This window comes from Aedes albopictus, chromosome 2, assembly GCF_035046485.1.
Source record: "Aedes albopictus strain Foshan chromosome 2, AalbF5, whole genome shotgun sequence".
NCBI classification, from domain to species: Eukaryota; Metazoa; Arthropoda; class Insecta; order Diptera; family Culicidae; genus Aedes; species Aedes albopictus.
Window position 1 is genome coordinate 455,019,432 of NC_085137.1, and position 20,155 is coordinate 455,039,586.

General features: G+C 39.4%; 1 protein-coding gene across 2 annotated transcripts in view; it reads right to left on the reverse strand.

Moving 5' to 3' along the window:
* LOC109398212 (uncharacterized) overlaps positions 1–12,277 on the reverse strand; it is a 69,159-nt gene extending 56,882 nt beyond the window's left edge. Inside the window, exons 1-3 of one of the 2 annotated variants that reach the window (XM_062853903.1) lie at positions 8,218–8,329; positions 7,311–7,434; positions 7,161–7,238 (exon numbers count right to left, since the gene is read on the reverse strand). The gene's annotated coding sequence lies outside the window, so the exon portion shown is untranslated. Of the gene's footprint in view, positions 1–7,160; positions 7,239–7,310; positions 7,435–8,217; positions 8,330–11,329 lie in introns of those variants that run through there. The other variant, XM_029877672.2, reaches the window with a different exon arrangement.
* Positions 12,278–20,155: the final 7,878 nt, after the last annotated feature.

Here is a 20,155-nt window from a genome sequence, read left to right on the forward strand (position 1 = left end):
ATGTGTGAGAGATCATTAAAGATGAACCACGAGTTCGCTACACCCCGGCGTTTTGTTTGCCATAGATTTGGTTAGTACGAGGCGAGGAGCGCGGGATTTCTTGAGGAATTGTTTTATGAATTTCTTAAGAGATTCTACCGGGAGTTTTTACAGGAATTCATCCAGAAGTTTCTTCAGCTATTCCTTCAGGAAGTCCACTAGAAAATCAATCAAGGATTCTTCTAGAATCTTCTTCACAGATACCTCCAAGAATTCCTTCAGGGATTTCTCCACGAGTACCATTATGAATTCCTCCAGAAGTTTCCTTCAGTGCTTCCTCCAGAAGTTCCTTATATGAATTCCTTCAGAAATTTCTCGAAAATTATCCTTCTACTGGGATTGCTTTAGGGGTTCCTTCAGAAATTCCTACGGATATTTGGCCAGGAGTTCTTTCAACAATTCTTATAAAAATTCCTCCTGGGATTTCTCCAAGAGTTCATTCAGAGATTTCCTTAAGGATGCTTCCATGAATTTCTTCAGGGACTTCAAAAGAAATTTCTTCAGCGATTCTCACATTATTTTTATTTTCAGAGATACCTGGAGGTGGAGGGATTCATTCAACGATACCTTACAGAATTTCTTTCAGAGGTTCCTTCAGTAGTTTTTTTTTTCAGAAGAGACCCTTCAAGAGCCTTTTCAAGGATTTGTTCAGAATCCCCTTCACGGATTCCTTCAGGAGTGCCTTCTCAGATTCCTCCGGAATCTTTTTCAGGGATTCCCCCTGAAGTTGCTTCTTGGATTCCTCTAGGAATTTATCCAGGGATTCTTGAAGGACTTCCTTCAGAGATTCCTTTGGAGGAGCGGACCTGGTGTGGTGGTTAGAACACAAGACTATCACGCCGAGGACCTGGGATCGAATCCCACTCTCGACATACTCACAAAATGTGGGTTCTTCCTTCGGAAGGAAAGTGAAGCGTTGGTCCCGAGATGAACTAGCCTAGGGTTAAAAATCTCGTCAATACAGACAAAAAAAAGAGATTTCTTCTCGCATTTTGTTTCGTTCCTAAGCCTATAATATTTCTGTTACACCAAGTTTAGTCTTAACAAGTCATCGCAAGTCTCTGCAACTTGAGGTGAATGATATGGATTTGATTCCATAGACTGGTAGTAAGGCAATAAATGACGGGCTTAGTAGTCTAGTAGCTACTGCTCCTGTTTGCAGAAGGTCGTGGGTTCAATCCCTGGCCCGTTCATTCTCTGTATTTTTCTATCTGCTTTCTTGCTCTCACTTCTCTACATATACAACTCGTTTTCCAACGATTATCACACTCACCATGTACACCCTGGTTGGCACCGGAAAGAGTCAACAAACCCATTTCAGCGGATACTTAGAAGCAGTATCATATTTATCACCTTCCTTCTAACTCGGTCAAATAATCGAGAGGCAAGAGATATGCCTCACAATCAGTGGATCTGTGTACGAATCCATGCCAATACTTTACTTATATATGAATCATCTATCTTTCCGGTTCTAGAGATAGCTAGACCCACTTTCAAGCTACGGCGGCTCATTTGCTGTGTGGAAAGGATGTAATTTGTACATCACTTTTACGACGCGACTGATGTGCAGCGAAAATGATATGATAGCACAAGATTTTTTTGCAGTGTAGGGTAATTTTCCAATTGTTGCACGGCTAAAAACTCGCCTATAGGATACTGCAAGATGACGTCAAGAAGCCGTGCACTGACAGTTCAGCGAGCTTGTTTACATGGACTTAGTCTCTGGCGGAGATCCGGCAAAACTGTTTTTCGATACAATTTCAGTAAAACGGTAATTATTCGATTGGTTTTGTACTAGTAGAGATGAAAATGATCGATATTTCCGTATCATAATGGATTCGGGACGGAAAACGTAAATTCAATTTTCGCCGCTCGTTAAAATTTCTAACACCTTGTAAACAAGCTCGCTGAACTGTTAGACAAAGTGAGGTTAGATCAGGTGCCTGCAGTACCCTATTGTTGCACACTCCATGTTATTCTTATGGGGTGTGCAACAATTGGCGAATTTTTAGCCGTGCAACAATTGGAAAATTACCCTAGTAGTAACAACCTTCACACTCTAACATTCCTTTTTTTCCCAACTGACTGTAAGGACTTGGCCGGCGCCGTTATTGATGAAAAATGTTTCAGCTGTCAAAAATGCTTTTGAGAATGAGTTGAATGTCCCTGTTCTTATTCATTTGGATCTCAGTGCAATTAGTACCAGCTCAGCTCAGATCAGTCACGGAGGAGCAACCATTCACATGTACAGTCAGTCTAAGTTAAGCATGTTGTACAGGAAAGCAATAGAATAGAATAAACATCCCAATTACATGTTAAACTATTATAACTTATTTATAATTACATGTTATACTATTATAACTTATTTATATTTTAGTGCCTGTTTTAGACTGATCAAATCAAAGATTTGTACAAAATGTAGCTCGTTATATAAGTATGTACAGAGTGAGTTTCCCTTCGCGTCGTACCTAGTCGTATTCTATTCATCCTATTGCGTGTACGAATGCATGACCATCACTCTTTTTAAGTGTAAATATTTATGACTCTTCATATTCGAGAAAGACGCAAGTTCCTCCTCAGAAGAAACAGCACACGTGTAGATTCGGAAGCCTACTCGACGTAACAGAAGCAACAAAAACAACAGAGAACAGTGAAACTATTTTTTTTCCTCCTGTTATCAATGGTGTGCAATCGAAGACGCCGTTGTTGGCTGCCACCTGTTTCCCAGGCAACAGCGCCAGACCAGCCAGCCAGCCGCGCATTCGATTCGTAAGCCGAAAATGTGACTTTTTTCCCACGCGCACTAGTAGGTACGTGGTCTATTGTTTGATCGAAATCAAAAGTGTTTTCCCCTTCGGATGCATTAGCGGAGTAACAACCAGCACGCTGTTCTATACGCGGTTAGTAAACTTCCCCGCTTAATCACTTTTCGCCTTTGTATAAACGTTACGCTCTACAACGGGCTTAGAATGAGCAAAACTCGTTTGTGGAATGTACAGATATTCGTTTGTCACCCAAAATGACGAGAAATTCAAATGTTTCCCGCGTCGCTTTGGACGCGAGGCGTTGTCATGTTGGTGGTTGCCGCCACGACGATGACGTGACCGATAAGAAAACAAGCTTCGAAAGCAGCGTCGTCAAACTAATGATCACGTCCAGTTTTATCCAGCTAAATGATTTGCATATGTATTTTTCCATTTCTCTTGTTGTCAATGTTTTTTAGGGTGCAGTGCCACGCCAGATTGGGTTTAGATTTTATTGATAGTGATCTGAAATTTTAGAGTCCAACCTAAGAAGAGAACTGTTCGATATTGAGCGAATTTCTATATACATTACCCAAAGCAAGTATAGAGAAAGAAGGCAAAAATGCTCTCTTGAAAGAAAAGCTCTGTTTTAATCATGAAATACTAAGATTTTTTAGTAGGCATGTATTAGGAGCATGTCATTGCTGAGGCGCAAGATCCTATGGAACAGAAACAGACAGATATTAAAAAATCAAAGAAATGCAAGACCAGCAACGCCGATTGCCAGGGTCAGATCACCGTCATCAACCAGGTGCAATCAGTAGTAAAGATTAAGGCTCTACCCCATTTGGCAATATGCCATTTGGCATAATGGTCATTTGGCATAATGCCGTTTGGCATAACACGAAGAGCAGCCTTGTTGGTAAGAATGTCAAATGGCCGTTATGCCAAATGGCTTTTATGAAAAATGGCGTTATGCCAAACGGCATTAAGCCAAATGGCATTATGCCAAACGGGGTAGAGCCGAAGATTAACACAGTGCCTAGGTACCAACCAAGACGAAGCTCAGGACCTAGTAAACCATCCATTGTTCTGATTGCTGCCGAAGAAAACGAAGCTGGTGCTACTAATACTGAACAGATACCATATGAACAATACCATATGTACCAAGAAGATTTAAGATAAAACAGCGTGCCTAATAAAAAAATTCTGTCATGTTATCATTATAAAGTGGTTTCAATTGAATAAAAATAACGGTGGAACATCGTTCCTTCGAGCAATCCTCCAGAAGTTTCTTCTGGCATTTCTCCAGCAGATATTTTTTGGTTTTCTTCAAGAGCTCTACTAAGATTTCTCAAGGAGTTCTTTCTTTTTTTTTTATAACTCTCCTTGCAGTTTCTCCAGGATTTTCTTCAAAAATTCCTCCTTCTGAGTATTCCTTCTGAGATTCCGTTAGGGTTTCCTTCTAAGTTCCCCCAGAAGGATATCCATGGGCTCTTCCAGAATTTCTTTTAGTGTTTGAGATTCCACCAGAAGCTTCATCGGACATTCCCCCAGGAATTACAATCGGAGTTTCTACCCGGATTCCTCCAGAAGTTCATTCTGAGATTCCTCCAGAACTTCCATCCGGGGCTCGATCAGGAATTCTTTACGAAATTCTGTCCGGAATTTACTTTGATGTTTATTACGAGATTCCCCCAGTAATTCCTTCGGGCATCATTCCAGGAATTCTATACAAAACTTCTTTTGGGAGTTCAAGGATTTCTTCAGGAATTCATTCTTAGATTTGTCCTGGAGTTCCTCCAGTGATTCCTTCAGAAGTTTCTACTTAGATGCATCCATCCAGGAATCCATTCGAGAACTTCCTACTGAGTTTTTTATCCGAGTTCCTCCTACGATTACTCCTTACCTTCTGGGACGTGCCTCTAGAGCCGACCTACTGATACCTGATACCTTCTGGGATCCACCTAGGAATTCCTTAGAAGTTTGTTCAGATATTCCTTTTCAAGTTTCTTCTGAGATTCGCATATTGCTTAAGGAGTTCGTTTACAATTTCTTTCAGGAGGTCCTTCTGGCGACTCCCCGAGAATTTCTTCTTGGGATTCTCCCAGAAATTCCTTCCATGTTCTGTAAGTGTTCGCAGTTCAGTGTGGAGTGTTTTTGATATTTTGTATGAATTGGAATCGTGTATTGTATAAAAAGTGTAGGAAGTGTTCGTATATGTTGTGTAGTTTTCTCCGTTAGCTAGATGTCTGCTAGACCGTAGTTGAACAGTCTACCATACTACGCCACCAGTTTCCAAAACCCACCACCAGAGGGACAAGCAGATCCTGTTGGTAGCCTGGAAGGAATGGACGAAGAAACAAAGATGGACGGGCTAACGGACACGATGATGAGAGAGGGACACGACTGATCTAGGTCGCTGGCCGAGTATAAAGGACAGTGACCCATTTGTACTCCATGATTCTTGAAAGCCTGCCAAACGAACCGCCAACTTAAGAGGTTGTAGTGAACAATCGTGCGGAAGGTTGTACCCGCATTGAAAGAGTTAAAGATATAGACGGAAAAGCAAGTGAAGCGTAGAAAGACAGCAGGTAATTGGTTCTTCCTCCAGCAAACCTATATGATCCTAACACGTTTACCCGGATCCATAGAACCCCGCTATTTTTGGTTAGAACTTCGGTTCTGACTGCTGAAGGATACCAAACACCCCCCCCCCCCCCCTATGTTGAGGCAGTTCCGGCAAATCGTAATCGTCGTAACCGAGTCCGTCAACATACTCGGCAGCCCGAGACTAGAAGGGCCTACGAAATGCCGCCATCGCAACCCCGAAGGCTACTGGGCACCGAGTACGTAAGGCCGCCATCATTTAGGATCTGGTGTGATGCGTAGTGGAAGGTAGAAGAAGGGGCCCCGATGAAGTGAAAGAACAGGTTAGATTAGACTATAAGAATGTGGGAATGAGGAGAATGGTAGAAGAAGAAGAGGCCGGAAAATTCCGGGAATAAATGTGTGTAATAATGTAACATGACGTGAGTTTTTATGTACGACAGTGCGAAGATTCCCTGCCCGCGAATAACTGGTCGAGAAGCATGCCGACCCTGAGGTGTTGTTTCAGGGAGTCTCAAGAAGGCTCCCCTCTTGAGCTAGTCGACAGTTACACTTTGGCGCCCAACTTAAAATCGTCTTCTTGACAGTTTTTTGGAAGGGTCAGTTCGGAAGATCGCACTGGATCAAACTGGTTTCGACGGAGGTCTCTGGTAAAACTTCCAGGCCTTCACGAATTTAACTTACCACATTTGGACTTACTCTTTCTTCTTACACAGTTCGCAAAATCATTTCATTTGCGACGGAGGGGTTTTGTTGTCCAGAAACACAATGAACATAAGAAAAACGATTGTTCAAAAAGAACATTAGATATCAATACTAGTCATTTTTAACTTTTTACTTTTGTTTGAAACAATTTTAGTGTGTTGTGATGTGATTTCGGATGTGTGTGAAATGAAAAGGCCAAAAAGAACGATAATTTTTATTTACAACAAATTTTGTGTGCTTCTTTTGAAGCGTGTGCAAATAGGATTTTCAAATTTACTAGGTTTTCAAATTTTATAGCATTTTTCAATTTACTAGGTTATCAAATTCTAATCTGTGATACTTTTATCTCGTAAATAGTTCTTTTTAAATTTTAATTCCATTGCGAATTGGCGTGCAGAAAACGTCCTGAGTCGGTGATTACTCGTATTGTCATCGTTCAGTTGAATGAGCTAAAATGAGAGATAAGATTAGTCCAATGGAACATTTCATGAATAGAAATGAATGAGAGTTAACAAGAGTAGGAGGAAAAAGAACGAAAGAGGATGTAAAGAAGAAATAGTAGAGAAAAACATGCCTAGTGAAAGGTTTCACACGAGAGAGGAGTCTGGTTTCCACATACAAGCTAACGTTTGAATGTCGGAGACAGTTTTTATTACTGAACCATTTAGAAAATCTAATTCTTTTAATTAAGAATTCCTAGATTTTTCTACAATGTTGTTCTCCCAGCCAAAACCCAGCTTTTGACTGGTTGTTTATGTTTATTTGTGTGGTAATAGTCCTAGTGTTGCGAATTTGAATTCGAGCACTACGGCCAAATGTTTTTCAGACTCTGTTTAGAGTAAAAGAGTAGAAAGGTGCTCAGGGAAGCATAGATAGGTGGTACTAGATCACAAAATTCATCGCTTACACTTACAGCGGACTACACTACGATGAACTGAGAAGTCAACACTTCTTCTTTCTCAGGGATTGCGGTAGAAAGGTGTTGGTGAATGTGGTTGGATTGCGTGCATCTAGTAGCCTAGGTAGATGGTAGGAGCAGTACAAATTGCTTGATATACTCACCAAAAGTGAGACGGTGAGACCACACGAGTGCCGGGTCACTCAATACAGGAAGGATCGTCTGTAGGGCGACTAGATTCCCTAAAAGAGAGAAAGATGGATGAATAGGCAAGTGTGGAGCGAAGGGTCAGTACAACTGGAATGGATAGTTACCTCTGTAAATACTGCATCTAGAGACACTATTCCATCCAGTCCTCGTACGAGCCACTCTTCGGATGCTTGGCCTAGGTGACGTCATCTTGTCTCGAAGCTGCGGAGGCAGTAATTGCAGAAATACCTAGGAAGATTTTAAAGTGTGATTAATGGGCCCATGTATTTAGTAGGTCTGCTCACTTTGTACCCATAGTGGGAGTGAGACAGAATGATGCGCTAGATATCTCGTTTTCAGTAGCTAGTCTGATTGTCAACAATCATTTAATCAGACTTAGCAAACCTCTGAATGGAGAAGCGTTAAGTGAATGATAGTAGTAGCTGAAAGCGAAAAGCATTAAGTGCGTGTATAATTGTGTTGAAAGAGATTTGGTTGCGGAGTCTCTCCTGTTAAAAGCTTTGTCTAGGAGAACTTCTTAACACCAAATTCTCGCTAAATCAACCTAAATTGGAAAGGATTTCCTTGTAAATTTTTGTATATATTTTGCATGATGGCCATTTCAATATTTTAATTTGTTTTTGCATGTTTTGTAAAGTTTGTAGAATTTTGTTGATTTTTATCATTTCATTTTGTAAGTGTTAGTCATAGGAATTTACTTAGTTTAGTCAAAAAAAAGGAAATAAGGTGAAAACTGATAGTAAACCCACAGACCAAAGAATAAAAATAACCAAAGTATAATGAATCATAAAAGCAATCAATTTGATCATATTTATTGCCCAGTAAATTTTTGCACAATAACCTCACTTTTCATTAACGTTCAGAAATTGTTGTATGAGATGGAATCTGATTTGGGAATTTAATCTTTTGCAGCGAAAATCCATTTCCGGATTGATTTTGGCCATCAATCTACGGGGATTTTTCACTCGCCGGCTAAGAAATAATTCTTAAATTAAAATCCATCGTACTTACCTTATGCTGATCATATCATCACCGTTCTCATCCATTTCACACCAATCAATAGTTTGACAGTTCGAAATCATCTCAATACAAACGCACACCAATGGACTATTGTTCGGATGGAATTCGAAGTAGGTAGTACTAGAACGATCACAACTCCGACAAACCGGTGAAACATTTCAAAGCACTATTTTACCGTACTATACCGTAGCTTTGCTCAATTTAATTTTAATCGGTAAATACTTGTAAATAATGTAAATACGTAGTGTAAATAGAGCATTGTCATTTGTTTCGTTGTGAAGAAAGCTTTTTAAACAATCGTATGGACAAAATGTAAGTATTGGAAGAGGTTGCCAAGCTCAATGTTTGCGCATTTGATCGCTGGAGACCAGAGCAATCGCGTTGACGGTCAGTACAGAGTTAATCTCTAAATTGTGAGGAGTTGGTAACAACGATGAAAACCTATGACCCCGATACTCTGTAAACGTACTTACTGGTCCTTTACAATGTGTTTCATTGATGTATTTCTGTATGACTTAATCTAGTACGTTTCGAGTCAAGTGTTTTGTGAACTACCGTCGGTTGAAGTGAATTTGTTCTGGTGTTGAGTGGTTTGTGTTGGTAGGTTCAGAGGTACGTGTAACCGGGGAAGTCTTGTGTAATCTGTGTAAAAAATATTTACTTTGTAAATATTTTTTACCCGAGCTGGGGGAGAGTGTAAGTGTTCGCAGTTCAGTGTGGAGTGTTTTTGATATTTTGTATGAATTGGAATCGTGTATTGTATAAAAAGTGTAGGAAGTGTTCGTATATGTTGTGTAGTTTTCTCCGTTAGCTAGATGTCTGCTAGACCGTAGTTGAACAGTCTACCATACTACGCCACCAGTTTCCAAAACCCACCACCAGAGGGACAAGCAGATCCTGTTGGTAGCCTGGAAGGAATGGACGAAGAAACAAAGATGGACGGGCTAACGGACACGATGATGAGAGAGGGACACGACTGATCTAGGTCGCTGGCCGAGTATAAAGGACAGTGACCCATTTGTACTCCATGATTCTTGAAAGCCTGCCAAACGAACCGCCAACTTAAGAGGTTGTAGTGAACAATCGTGCGGAAGGTTGTACCCGCATTGAAAGAGTTAAAGATATAGACGGAAAAGCAAGTGAAGCGTAGAAAGACAGCAGGTAATTGGTTCTTCCTCCAGCAAACCTATATGATCCTAACACGTTTACCCGGATCCATAGAACCCCGCTATTTTTGGTTAGAACTTCGGTTCTGACTGCTGAAGGATACCAAACACCCCCCCCCCCCCCTATGTTGAGGCAGTTCCGGCAAATCGTAATCGTCGTAACCGAGTCCGTCAACATACTCGGCAGCCCGAGACTAGAAGGGCCTACGAAATGCCGCCATCGCAACCCCGAAGGCTACTGGGCACCGAGTACGTAAGGCCGCCATCATTTAGGATCTGGTGTGATGCGTAGTGGAAGGTAGAAGAAGGGGCCCCGATGAAGTGAAAGAACAGGTTAGATTAGACTATAAGAATGTGGGAATGAGGAGAATGGTAGAAGAAGAAGAGGCCGGAAAATTCCGGGAATAAATGTGTGTAATAATGTAACATGACGTGAGTTTTTATGTACGACAGTGCGAAGATTCCCTGCCCGCGAATAACTGGTCGAGAAGCATGCCGACCCTGAGGTGTTGTTTCAGGGAGTCTCAAGAAGGCTCCCCTCTTGAGCTAGTCGACAGTTACAGTTCTCACTGGAAATCATTCAGCATTGCTCTTTATGAAGCATTGCTCTTCTTTATCTTTAGGAGTTCTTTATGCGATTCTTTAGGGAGTTCCTTCATAAATTCTTCCAAGAGTTGCTCAGAAGTTCCATCTGGGATTCTTTTAGGAGTTCTCTCCAGGGTATCTTCAGGAAATCGTTACGGAATTTATCAGAGATTCCTTCTAGGATTTCTCTAGGAATTCCTAGAAGTTCTTTCAGGCATTCCTTTGCAAGTTTCTTCTGAGATTCCTCCATTTCCTTATTGAATGTCTTCAGATTTTTCTGGAAAGTAACTATTTAAGAAAACTCAGAAAGTACTCCTGTAGAAATTCCTTAAAAAATTGCTGTAGATATTCCTAGATGAGTTGTTGGAGGACCTCAAGGAAGTAATTAATTAATTTCATAAGGAACTAATTTGGAAAACTCAAGGGGCAAGACATTGTGAAATCCGGAGCAACTCCGAGCAATCCTGAGTAACCTTTTTTGTTCGAATTCATTCAGAAACGTCTCTACGAAGCGGGAAATCGGGCAAGACTGCTCGGTTATTCACTGGTAACAGGTAACACTTCGGGAAAAACAGAGTGATCCAGAGCTATCCAGAGGAATTCTGAGCAACACTTCGATAACAGAGTTACTCTCGCTGTATCTGTCTTGCCTGTTATTAGGAATTACCTCCTGGAGGATTTCCATCAATTTGAGAGGATTGAACTTTATGAGAAATTCCAGAATCATCTGCAAAAGTTCCAGAAGAAACCCCTGCGGCAATCCCGGAAGAAATTCCTGGTGAAATTACGAAAGGAGTTAACGCAGAATTCTCGGAAGGATTTGCTGGAAGATTAACAAAAGCTTTTGGTTCTGCAGGAAAAATTGTTGCTATATTGATAGTTTTCTTTGTTTTTTTTTTTAATAAAAATCGTGGACAGAATAACACATGTACACTGTCCTACCCATTTTTTTAACGTAGAACATAACATAATCTGGACAGGCGGAGTTCACTATTTAAAACTGAAGTTGTAACTTCGCTTTTCTGGTTTCAGTAGGCTCTTCAGCTCTACGTCTGAGGTTCAAAGCATCTGATTTCTTATGATAAAACTATCTTAACCAAGTATGACTGGTCTTCTTTTCACTCTAGAACATGGAATACGTTGATTTTGTAATTCTAATACGTTTTTGTAAATTATGTCGGACAGGAATCAATACTCTTTCAAATGCAGGAGTGGGTTGAATAAATGGTCCTATACCAAAACACTTCACTTCTGTTGGTATTTTAGTTTAATTAGGTTAGAGAATTTAGTCCCCTAGGGGCCCAATGCACCCATCTCCCCTTAGGTGGTAGGTTGAGCATAATCTTTCTTACATTCTCCTCTGCCGCTGGATATGTGGATGGTGTGTGGCACAATACGAGTTTTGGTGGGTTGGCAATAACTTGGATTGATTCTTCTTAGCCTTTCTTCTTGTTCTGGATCCAAGGCACTCCGGTTCGAGTCTTCTTCGCTGCGGACGACGACTCGTCGCCAATCTCCGCTATACGTAAAGCAGCAAATCCGTCCCACGGCTCACCTCACACCCCCAATGCAATGTGGGCTCGTTTGCTGGAGTAGTGTGTGGTTATTGTTGGTTTTCGGCGGTATGTACTGGACACAACGTTGTTGATGATGATGAGGAAGGCTTGTTTTTCTTTCTCCTCTTCACCACTCTCTTTTTTGGCAAAAAAAAACCTACTCCTCACAGCCACTCACACCCTGCCCACCATAGTAGGCGCTAGTCGCACTGATTCACTTCGCCCCGCGGTTTGTTGTTGGGGGACCAACATCAACAGAATCACACATACACACGAGCGCACGCTGAGACCCCAATGAGACCACGTCCACCACGCCCCAGCACTCCCCTTGGCATTCGCAAGCAATCGCGTTCACCACACCAAACTGCAGCAGCGGCTACTACGATGATGACGACGATGAAACCACTTCGCCATTTTTCGATAATTCAAATTCCACGGCAACCACGATTCGCCACCCCACGCCTGCTTTGATTACACGCGCAAAATATGTGTCACATGCACTTTACGACGCGGATGCACTAACGAGCGACTCACGGCGACCGAAAATAAGTAAGCAATTAGTTAAACTGACCGATGTGCGATGCGATGGTTGACGGAAAGACGGACGGACGGCAGACAATTGGAAACAGGTAACTATACACACAAGTGGCTGCGAACACACTGACTTCGGTTGGGACTTATTTGCGCAAATGGACTTCGGGCACTGACTGATGTGAAGGAATTTAAAACGACGTCGTAAAAGCTATAGCTACACCTATATCAGCATCAGAGGGTGCGAGCTTCTCTCCCGTGGCAGTGGCCAACACAAAATGACAGGTACACAGGTAGAGGTGTAGCTCGCAAGCTCACGAACTCACGGCTTTGGATAACCGCGGAACGGTTATAGAGAATCCTCTGTAGTTAAGTGCTTGGGTATCGTAGCATTCGAACGCGTGGACGAGAAATCGTGGTTTGCGTTTGAGAGAGCGAGTGAAATACTCCGGCACTTTGTATTTATTTGTCGAAATAAGGTATCGGTCGCCGCGAATGTATGCGATGGGAGTGGAGAGCATCAACAAATAGTGAACAGGTTTTGCATAGATGTATGCTATGCTTTTAAAATTGTTTGCGATGAAGGCACTCATAAGCACTTCGAGTGAGGGGTAAGACAGAGTAAACCAGCAAAAGCACATCTTTTCATTTTAGGCGTTATTTGAATTTAGGATTAAACTTAACAAATGTTATGCTTTCTAACAGCTGACAAAGAATGTGAGTCATGAAGATGATATACGAAGGGGCATCATCAGTGGAAGTCGTGTTTACTACGGGCTCTAGGAGAAACTGTACAAAACACCAATAACACCGATGTCTTCTATGGAAACCAATGGAGGACCTCGGACCTGCAAGCAGGTTTCGAACGATGCATGCTCAGGTGGATATTGATTGCAGGAGAACTATGTGAGGCGGCGAAGGATGAATTACGAGCTCGCTTTACTTTACGGCGAACCTAACATCCAGAAGGTGGCCAAAGTCGGAAGGATACGGTTGGCAGAATATGTGTTCTCTACGGACACGAGACATGGACCATGCTCGAGGAGGACCTGCAAAAATCAGGGAAAAAAATCACTAGACTTGGATTATCAGACTACTATTAACGACACGAAATGCTTCAATAGTGTCAAACAAACAAATAATTGATATTGAAGTATGCATATTGCATTATCTATTAGCAAAGTAGTTGAAAGAGTTGGGTGCCTGATTATAAAACTGTTGTACTTATCTTGTGTGTTTCGGACAAGTCCCGTTTGTGTTGGCTATTGGGACACTTCTTGCTTCAAAACGGTCGTTTCTGGAATGGAAAGAGAATAATTGGCCGCACAACTCCGCAAATGGGCCGCCCGCACATATTAGTATAATGTTGCAATGATTGAAAATAATAGAGTATAATTGTTAATCTAAATATATGAATACTGCTACTAGTTCATGTTTCTCACACCCCCCCCCCCCCACGATTCTCTAGATACTGTTATAGCGTGTTTGTTGTAAATTTGTTAATAAGTGAAGCCTCCAGTAATTCAAAATTCAATGTAGCGAAGATCTTTAGCGGATAGCATTCATTGATAATGATAGTGATTATTTTAATATGGCTTAATAAAAATTACTATTCAATTATTTTAAATCGGATTCGTCAATAAATTTATTGTTCATAAAATAATTAACCTGCGAATAATAACATGATATAAGAGCTCTCGTGTTTCAATCAATGCTGTCATACTATCTACCAAATCTTACAAAGAGGATTGAGGAAATTACATAGATATTGGTTATATGAACTACTACTATTTACTATAACATCTTCAAATGGATAGTGTAACTACAGAAAACTACAGAAGAGGTAGCGACTATTGAATTAACCTGAGTTACGTGTAGTCAACTAACTGTTCGATCAAGTGACAGTGGCTAACATCATGTTGGAGGCATCAGAAATCGAGTTGATTTATTAGGCATTATTTGAGTCCGATCATTAACCCATGAACTATGAACTTTTTTTTACGAATTTTGTTTCAATTAATATCCTACTAATTATTTTACTATGATGAATTATATGCCAACGTCAATCATATCACAGACTCCAGACATCTAACAATAAACAATGACCCAGTGCTTACCAGTTTGGCACCTTACCAGGGGGACTTGGCCTTGTATCTACAACTCAGAGATCAACTCAATTCCGTCAATACAGCACAATACTCTTTTGTGGTACTTTGACGGAATATTATTTGGAATAATCTTCTGAGACACACAATCCGGGAAATTGAATCGTCAGATAATCAGTGCCCTTTCAGCACCAGGTGTTACATCTCGATCATTGATATACAGGAGTATAAAAATTACAAGATGTGATAGGCCGGAAGATTTGGTAAGCAGCTCCCTCCTAGAAAAAGAATTTGTATTATTGAAGTGATATACCCAATGGGTGCCCCAGAAATAAAAATCCATTTATTTGATTCAACTAGGAGTTCGTTCATAAATCATATATACTTCATGAAGAGAGGCGAAGTTGTAACTTCATGCAATTTTAGTTTTGCATAGACAAAATTTTATGAGGGAGAGAGATGAAGTCAATATTCGGTCTATATGTTTTATGAACGGACTCTAATAGGGTATGTGTTCCATCAGTAATCTCACGCTCCCATATTCATCCTATTCGAAAACAAGCGATTACGGCACCGATTGATTCCGTTATTTTTGTTATCATGGCTGCTTACTTCTAACAAAAAATACAAAAATAAGAAACAAAACAAACAGCGCTTCAATCCTTTGTTTTTCGTAGGATGAAAATGGGAGCCACATGCTTATGTCGTTTTCGTTTTTGATTCAGTTCCAACCTGGGTTGGAACTGTATCAGATCACAGTTTCAACCCCAACCCGACTTCGGTTTCGCTTGTACTAAAGTTTGTTTGACGTTGTTTGTTTACACATTTTTCGCCGATCCAGTTCCAACCCAGGTTCAAAAACGAATTCGACATTAGTAAGGGAACCAATACCCTACATGGATTTGCAGCATAGCTGAACCTTTCCGTCATAAGACTGACGAAAACCAATAGTTTGTAATGGAATTGTTCGCGTGGATTTGTAGTACTGAATCAATTGCTCGACATGACCCTATGTCTCACATACGATTATGCTAATGACTCATTAAAAGATTAAAATCTGATACTCAGCTCATGTTTGTCTTCAAAACCTTGTCATATTTAGAAAATGTATGCTTTTAAGGTTTAGCTTCTAGGCTATCTTACCTTTGGTAATAATTTTACTATTTACTGACTAGATAGTCAAAGTTAGAATTCACAGAGAATGAGATCATTTATAGTACTACAGCACCATAGGAGGTCACTCACACTGCGTTTTTATAGAACGGCATTTTGTTCTACTAATAGCAAACAGATGCTACTGATCTCCCTTAACATAGATCCGCAGCCTAATGCACGCGCCCTGTCGGATTTCATAAGCCTCGGAGATTATAACCACCTTCAATGGTATTCCCATATACTATCCCACATTATTGTCCCATCAAGGGTCTGACTGAGCTCATAATCCCCCTCAGTGGTAATATTCTCACCAGCTTGGAATTATATTTTCCCGGCACATAAGTGATTTCGACAACATACCGTTATACTATGCCGTAGTATAATTGGAATCACTATATCAGAAGATTGAATTATCTGATTTTAAAATTTGCCATTGAATCTACATTCAGTTCAACCAATCAACACTGCAATGCACAATGGTCATATGCCGAAAATCAATGCTTCGTGGAAGATATAAACCAAGCCCAGGGATCTCAAATAGACTAGTTTTCTGAAAAGTTAATTAAACATTTTCCCATTTTGGTCACTAACCTTTGCAGGGCGGCGCCTGAAGCTGAAAACAATCTGTATTTTCAAACCACAGAAAAGTACACAGGTCGCTAAATTTCGTATCTGATAAAACAAAATTTTTAATTTTCTCTACAATATCATCAAATATATGTACTTATTTCATCTATGATGTGAAACTACATGGCGCTGGATCAGTGTAGTATGGTTGTACATCGAATTTAAGCTTTTTTTTACAGTTATAGTCATTTTGTTTAATGACCATTGCACAATGGGTCCAGAGCCGTATTTACGAAGACAAAAATGTTTGTGCCTAAACCATAAGTTTTGGATACATGGTGTCTTTGGGAAAGTTTTTTCTTATTTTTTTACCTTTTTTCTCATTATTGTGAAATTAGGGTGGTCCCTCCAGTTTAGCTGATCCAAACATCTGCTTTTTAATAGTTTTATGTACGTTTACAAAATGTTCTACAAAGTTGTAAAACAACTTATTTGGAGCAAGTTTGCCGAAGAAACCATTATTCTATCTCTTATGGTTCCTAACTTATAAATTTTTTAAAGATTCATGTTAGGGTGATCCATGAAATTCAGTTTTCTTGAAATAACTTTTAATTTGCTCGTTTCTCGTAAATACTTTGTTTCGAGCACTTTTAGAACTATCAACGACGCATATTTTCCAAAGAGCTCAATGTTCTAACTCTTAAGGTTAAAAAGATATTGGTATTTTTCTTTGAAAAATCACTTTTTTTCAAAAATTTATATCTCAAAAAGGAGCAAATTGATTTTCAATCTCTCGGTTGCATTGGAAAGAACAGATACTCTGTTCTATTTATGGTGAAAAAACTGCAGGTACCTTTTTTGTTTGAAGCTTTTTATTGAATTTTTAAAACACGATTTTTTTCATGGAAAAGCAGTTGTAACTTTGAAATTCGATGATATACAAACTTGACGTCTTCGGCAAAATTGTGAGTTTTTGGCTGCTCTAAAAGTGCCCAGAACAAAGTATTGCGAAAAAATCAACACATAGAATTATATAGAGTAAAAACAGATTTTCATATGAAAAACGATACACTTCACGCAAATTCAACTCGTATTTGTTAGATAGATCAAAGTAGCTTGGTAAATGGTCGTCCATTTCATTAAAACCAATGTTTATTTATACTATCATCACCATTAAGGCACCATGTTGATAAGATATTGTAAATCATGTAACTTTGATAGGCTTTTACGTTAACATCAACATAAACTAGTGATTGACATTTTCGCTATCCATACATTGAAGTGATAAATTAAAATTAAATTGATGGAAATCAGCTCGAAATCACATTTTGAGTTGAGTTCATTGACAAAATATGGATTATAAACAAATTTAAACATTTTTGACATGGTTACTTCGATCTATCTAACAAAGACGAGTTGAATTTGCTTAAATTGTTCCGCTTTCCATATGAAAATCTGTTTTTATTCAATACTAGCTGTCCCGGCAAACTTTGTCTTGCCGTCTCGTGGTAGTTTGACAACTGTTAAGTTCAAAATAGCAGCACACTCTAGATTGGTTTCATTTTGATCGTGTTGATTTCCATCCCAGCTCATGAAAAATCAGTATTTTATTAATTTTCTTATTTTTCTAGTTGATTTTCCTAACTTTTTGTACATACAAACACAGCAACCATGAATACGAATCAAACAGTTCAAAGGTCAGCCTGATCGGTTCAGCAGTTCCTGAGTTTTGTTGCCTCAAAGGGACTTGAAACTCATTTTTATATATAGATAATTTAATGTGTTGTTTTCTTCACAATACTTTGTTTTGAGCACTTTTAGAGCAGCCAAAAACTCACAATTTTGTCGAAGACGCCAAGTTTGTATCTAATCGATTTTCAAAGTTACAACTGCTTGTTTATGAAAAAATCGTATTTTCAAAAGTTAATAAAAAGCTTCAAACAAAAAAGGTACTTGCAGTTTTTCCACCATAAATAGAACGGAGTACAATCTTTCCAATGCAATCGAGATATTGAAAAACCATTTGCTCCTTTTTGAGATATAATTTTTTGAAAAAAAAAGTGAAGCTCGTACATTTTTTCATCAATAACGGCGCCGGCCAGTGTGCTGGTTGTTGCTACTAAAGACCGAGCTCTCCTCTGCATCCCCACAATCAGCACGGACTGGGGTATTTGTTAGACGAAAAGGATGGGAGATCTGGGAGTCACCGTTGGGTCGGAGATGCGATCCATGGATAAGGGATATTTATAGTGTTCGTAAGGCGATGGATTGTGTGGTGAATATGAAGGACAGCGGCACAGTTCGCTTTGGTTGCATAACTTGAAGGCGTTATATACACTGTGCTGGTGGAAGTTGGATGAAAGTAAAACAAATTTTTGGAATTCGTTTCTGGTTCTAGCGGTGGCTATGAACATATAAATATACAAGAGTTGTATATACAGAGAAGAGAGAGAGAGAAAGTGGATGGAAAGATACAAAGTAGGATGAAAGGGACGGGCCAGGGATTGAATCCATGACCTTCTGCATACGGAAGCCACTAGACCACCAAGCCCGTTTGAACATTTTTTTTTAGCTAAAACAATAATTTTCTAGAAAGTTCGTTTTTTTTTTAATTTTTGTTTGCAAAATAAGGGACCAAATTGGGGAAAATTGCCAGGTGCCTTATGTAAAAAAATGTAACTTTTGACATTTAAAAAATCCCATGAAGGCTATGAGGAATATGAAATACTGCATCAAAGATTGCTATTTTTCCATGGAAGTACTCCAAAACGCTACATTTCTCTACAGTTTTTATTCTATGAAATTCAAGCCTTCAATTTGAATCAATACATGAGTTTTAAAATATCCGGGTTAACCACCAGAGTGCGAGACCGCCATCTTTCATTATCCAACATGTTGTATGTAAATATTTGTGCATTAATGTGGATACACGATAGGTGTTGGATCCTGTCAGATTCATATGGTGTGAATAGGGTTGCCACATACGTGGGTATCACACAATTATTGACAAGCTGGATAATTAAAAATTGAACAAACATACGATTGAACGATAAGTTGCTAGTGCCGCGAGTGGCAATCAAACCCTTGACCATCGCTAATGAAACAAGCGTGCAACCAACAATTCCTTAAACCCCAACGAAGAACAAGGTTGTTAAAAGTACAGAAATGGCCACCACAATAACCGCTTTGATGTCACTTGAAGCTTCAATAGTACAAGCCCAACAGAAACTAGCTGGAAATCCCAGACAACCAGTCATCGTATAAGATGTTGCATAAGATGTTAAAGTGGAGGCGATATGCGTACATTTTACATGCGCCTAAATGGAGGCATGCACGTATAAGGCCTCCACTTTATTATCTTATGCAACATCTTATACGATGACTGGTTGTCTGGGATGTTACCTAATACCTTGAATACCATTTTCAGACCTCTGACTTTGGCAGATTTCCATATTTGTTCATAAAAATAGCAGTGAAAATCAATTTTCATATGGAAGAGTCAACTTTGACATTCTGTATCTTTGATCTCTTATGACCAATTGAGCTAAAAAATTGCCAGCGAACTACAAAAATGCTAAATTTTATTAAAGCAAAATTTACATTTTTTAGAAGCACTTGCAAAAAGGTTAAGTAAAAATGTTCAAAATAATAGCAGTATTTGTTTTAATTTTTGTTCAGCAATTATGTTTACTATTTATTTCCTTACATTCTAATTTGTTACCTCGACGGATGTTGTCCGAATATCGTGCCATTTTTTTTTTCTTATTCAAGATAGAGCTTCCCAACAAACATTGTTGTACAGTAACATATGAACAATCTTTTCTTCAGTTTGATTTCGAAAAATTTGTCGGAATAAGCTGTTATTCAGCTATCGTTATTAGTTGGGTTATTTACACTGCTATTAATTTGAACAATTTCACATAGTGTTCAACTTTTATATTTGTAGTTCACTGTCATATTTCAACTTAATCGGTCATAGGAGAACAAAGTTACAGCATGTCAAAGTTGACATTTTTTTTTATGAAAATTGGCATTCACTGCTTTTTGTATGAACACAGATGTAGGAACACTACAAACCAGAGAAATAAATTTATTAGTTGTACACACCCTATGCACCACGCGTCGTGAGATACTGCAATGTGCGTTTCCCCTTAACAAATCGAAATAAATGTTTAGGGGAGGGCAGAGTGCCTGCCGTTCATGGTTTTCCCGTGCATGTATGTATTTCTACCCGACGGTTCTCACTGTTTGACATCTTTCATTC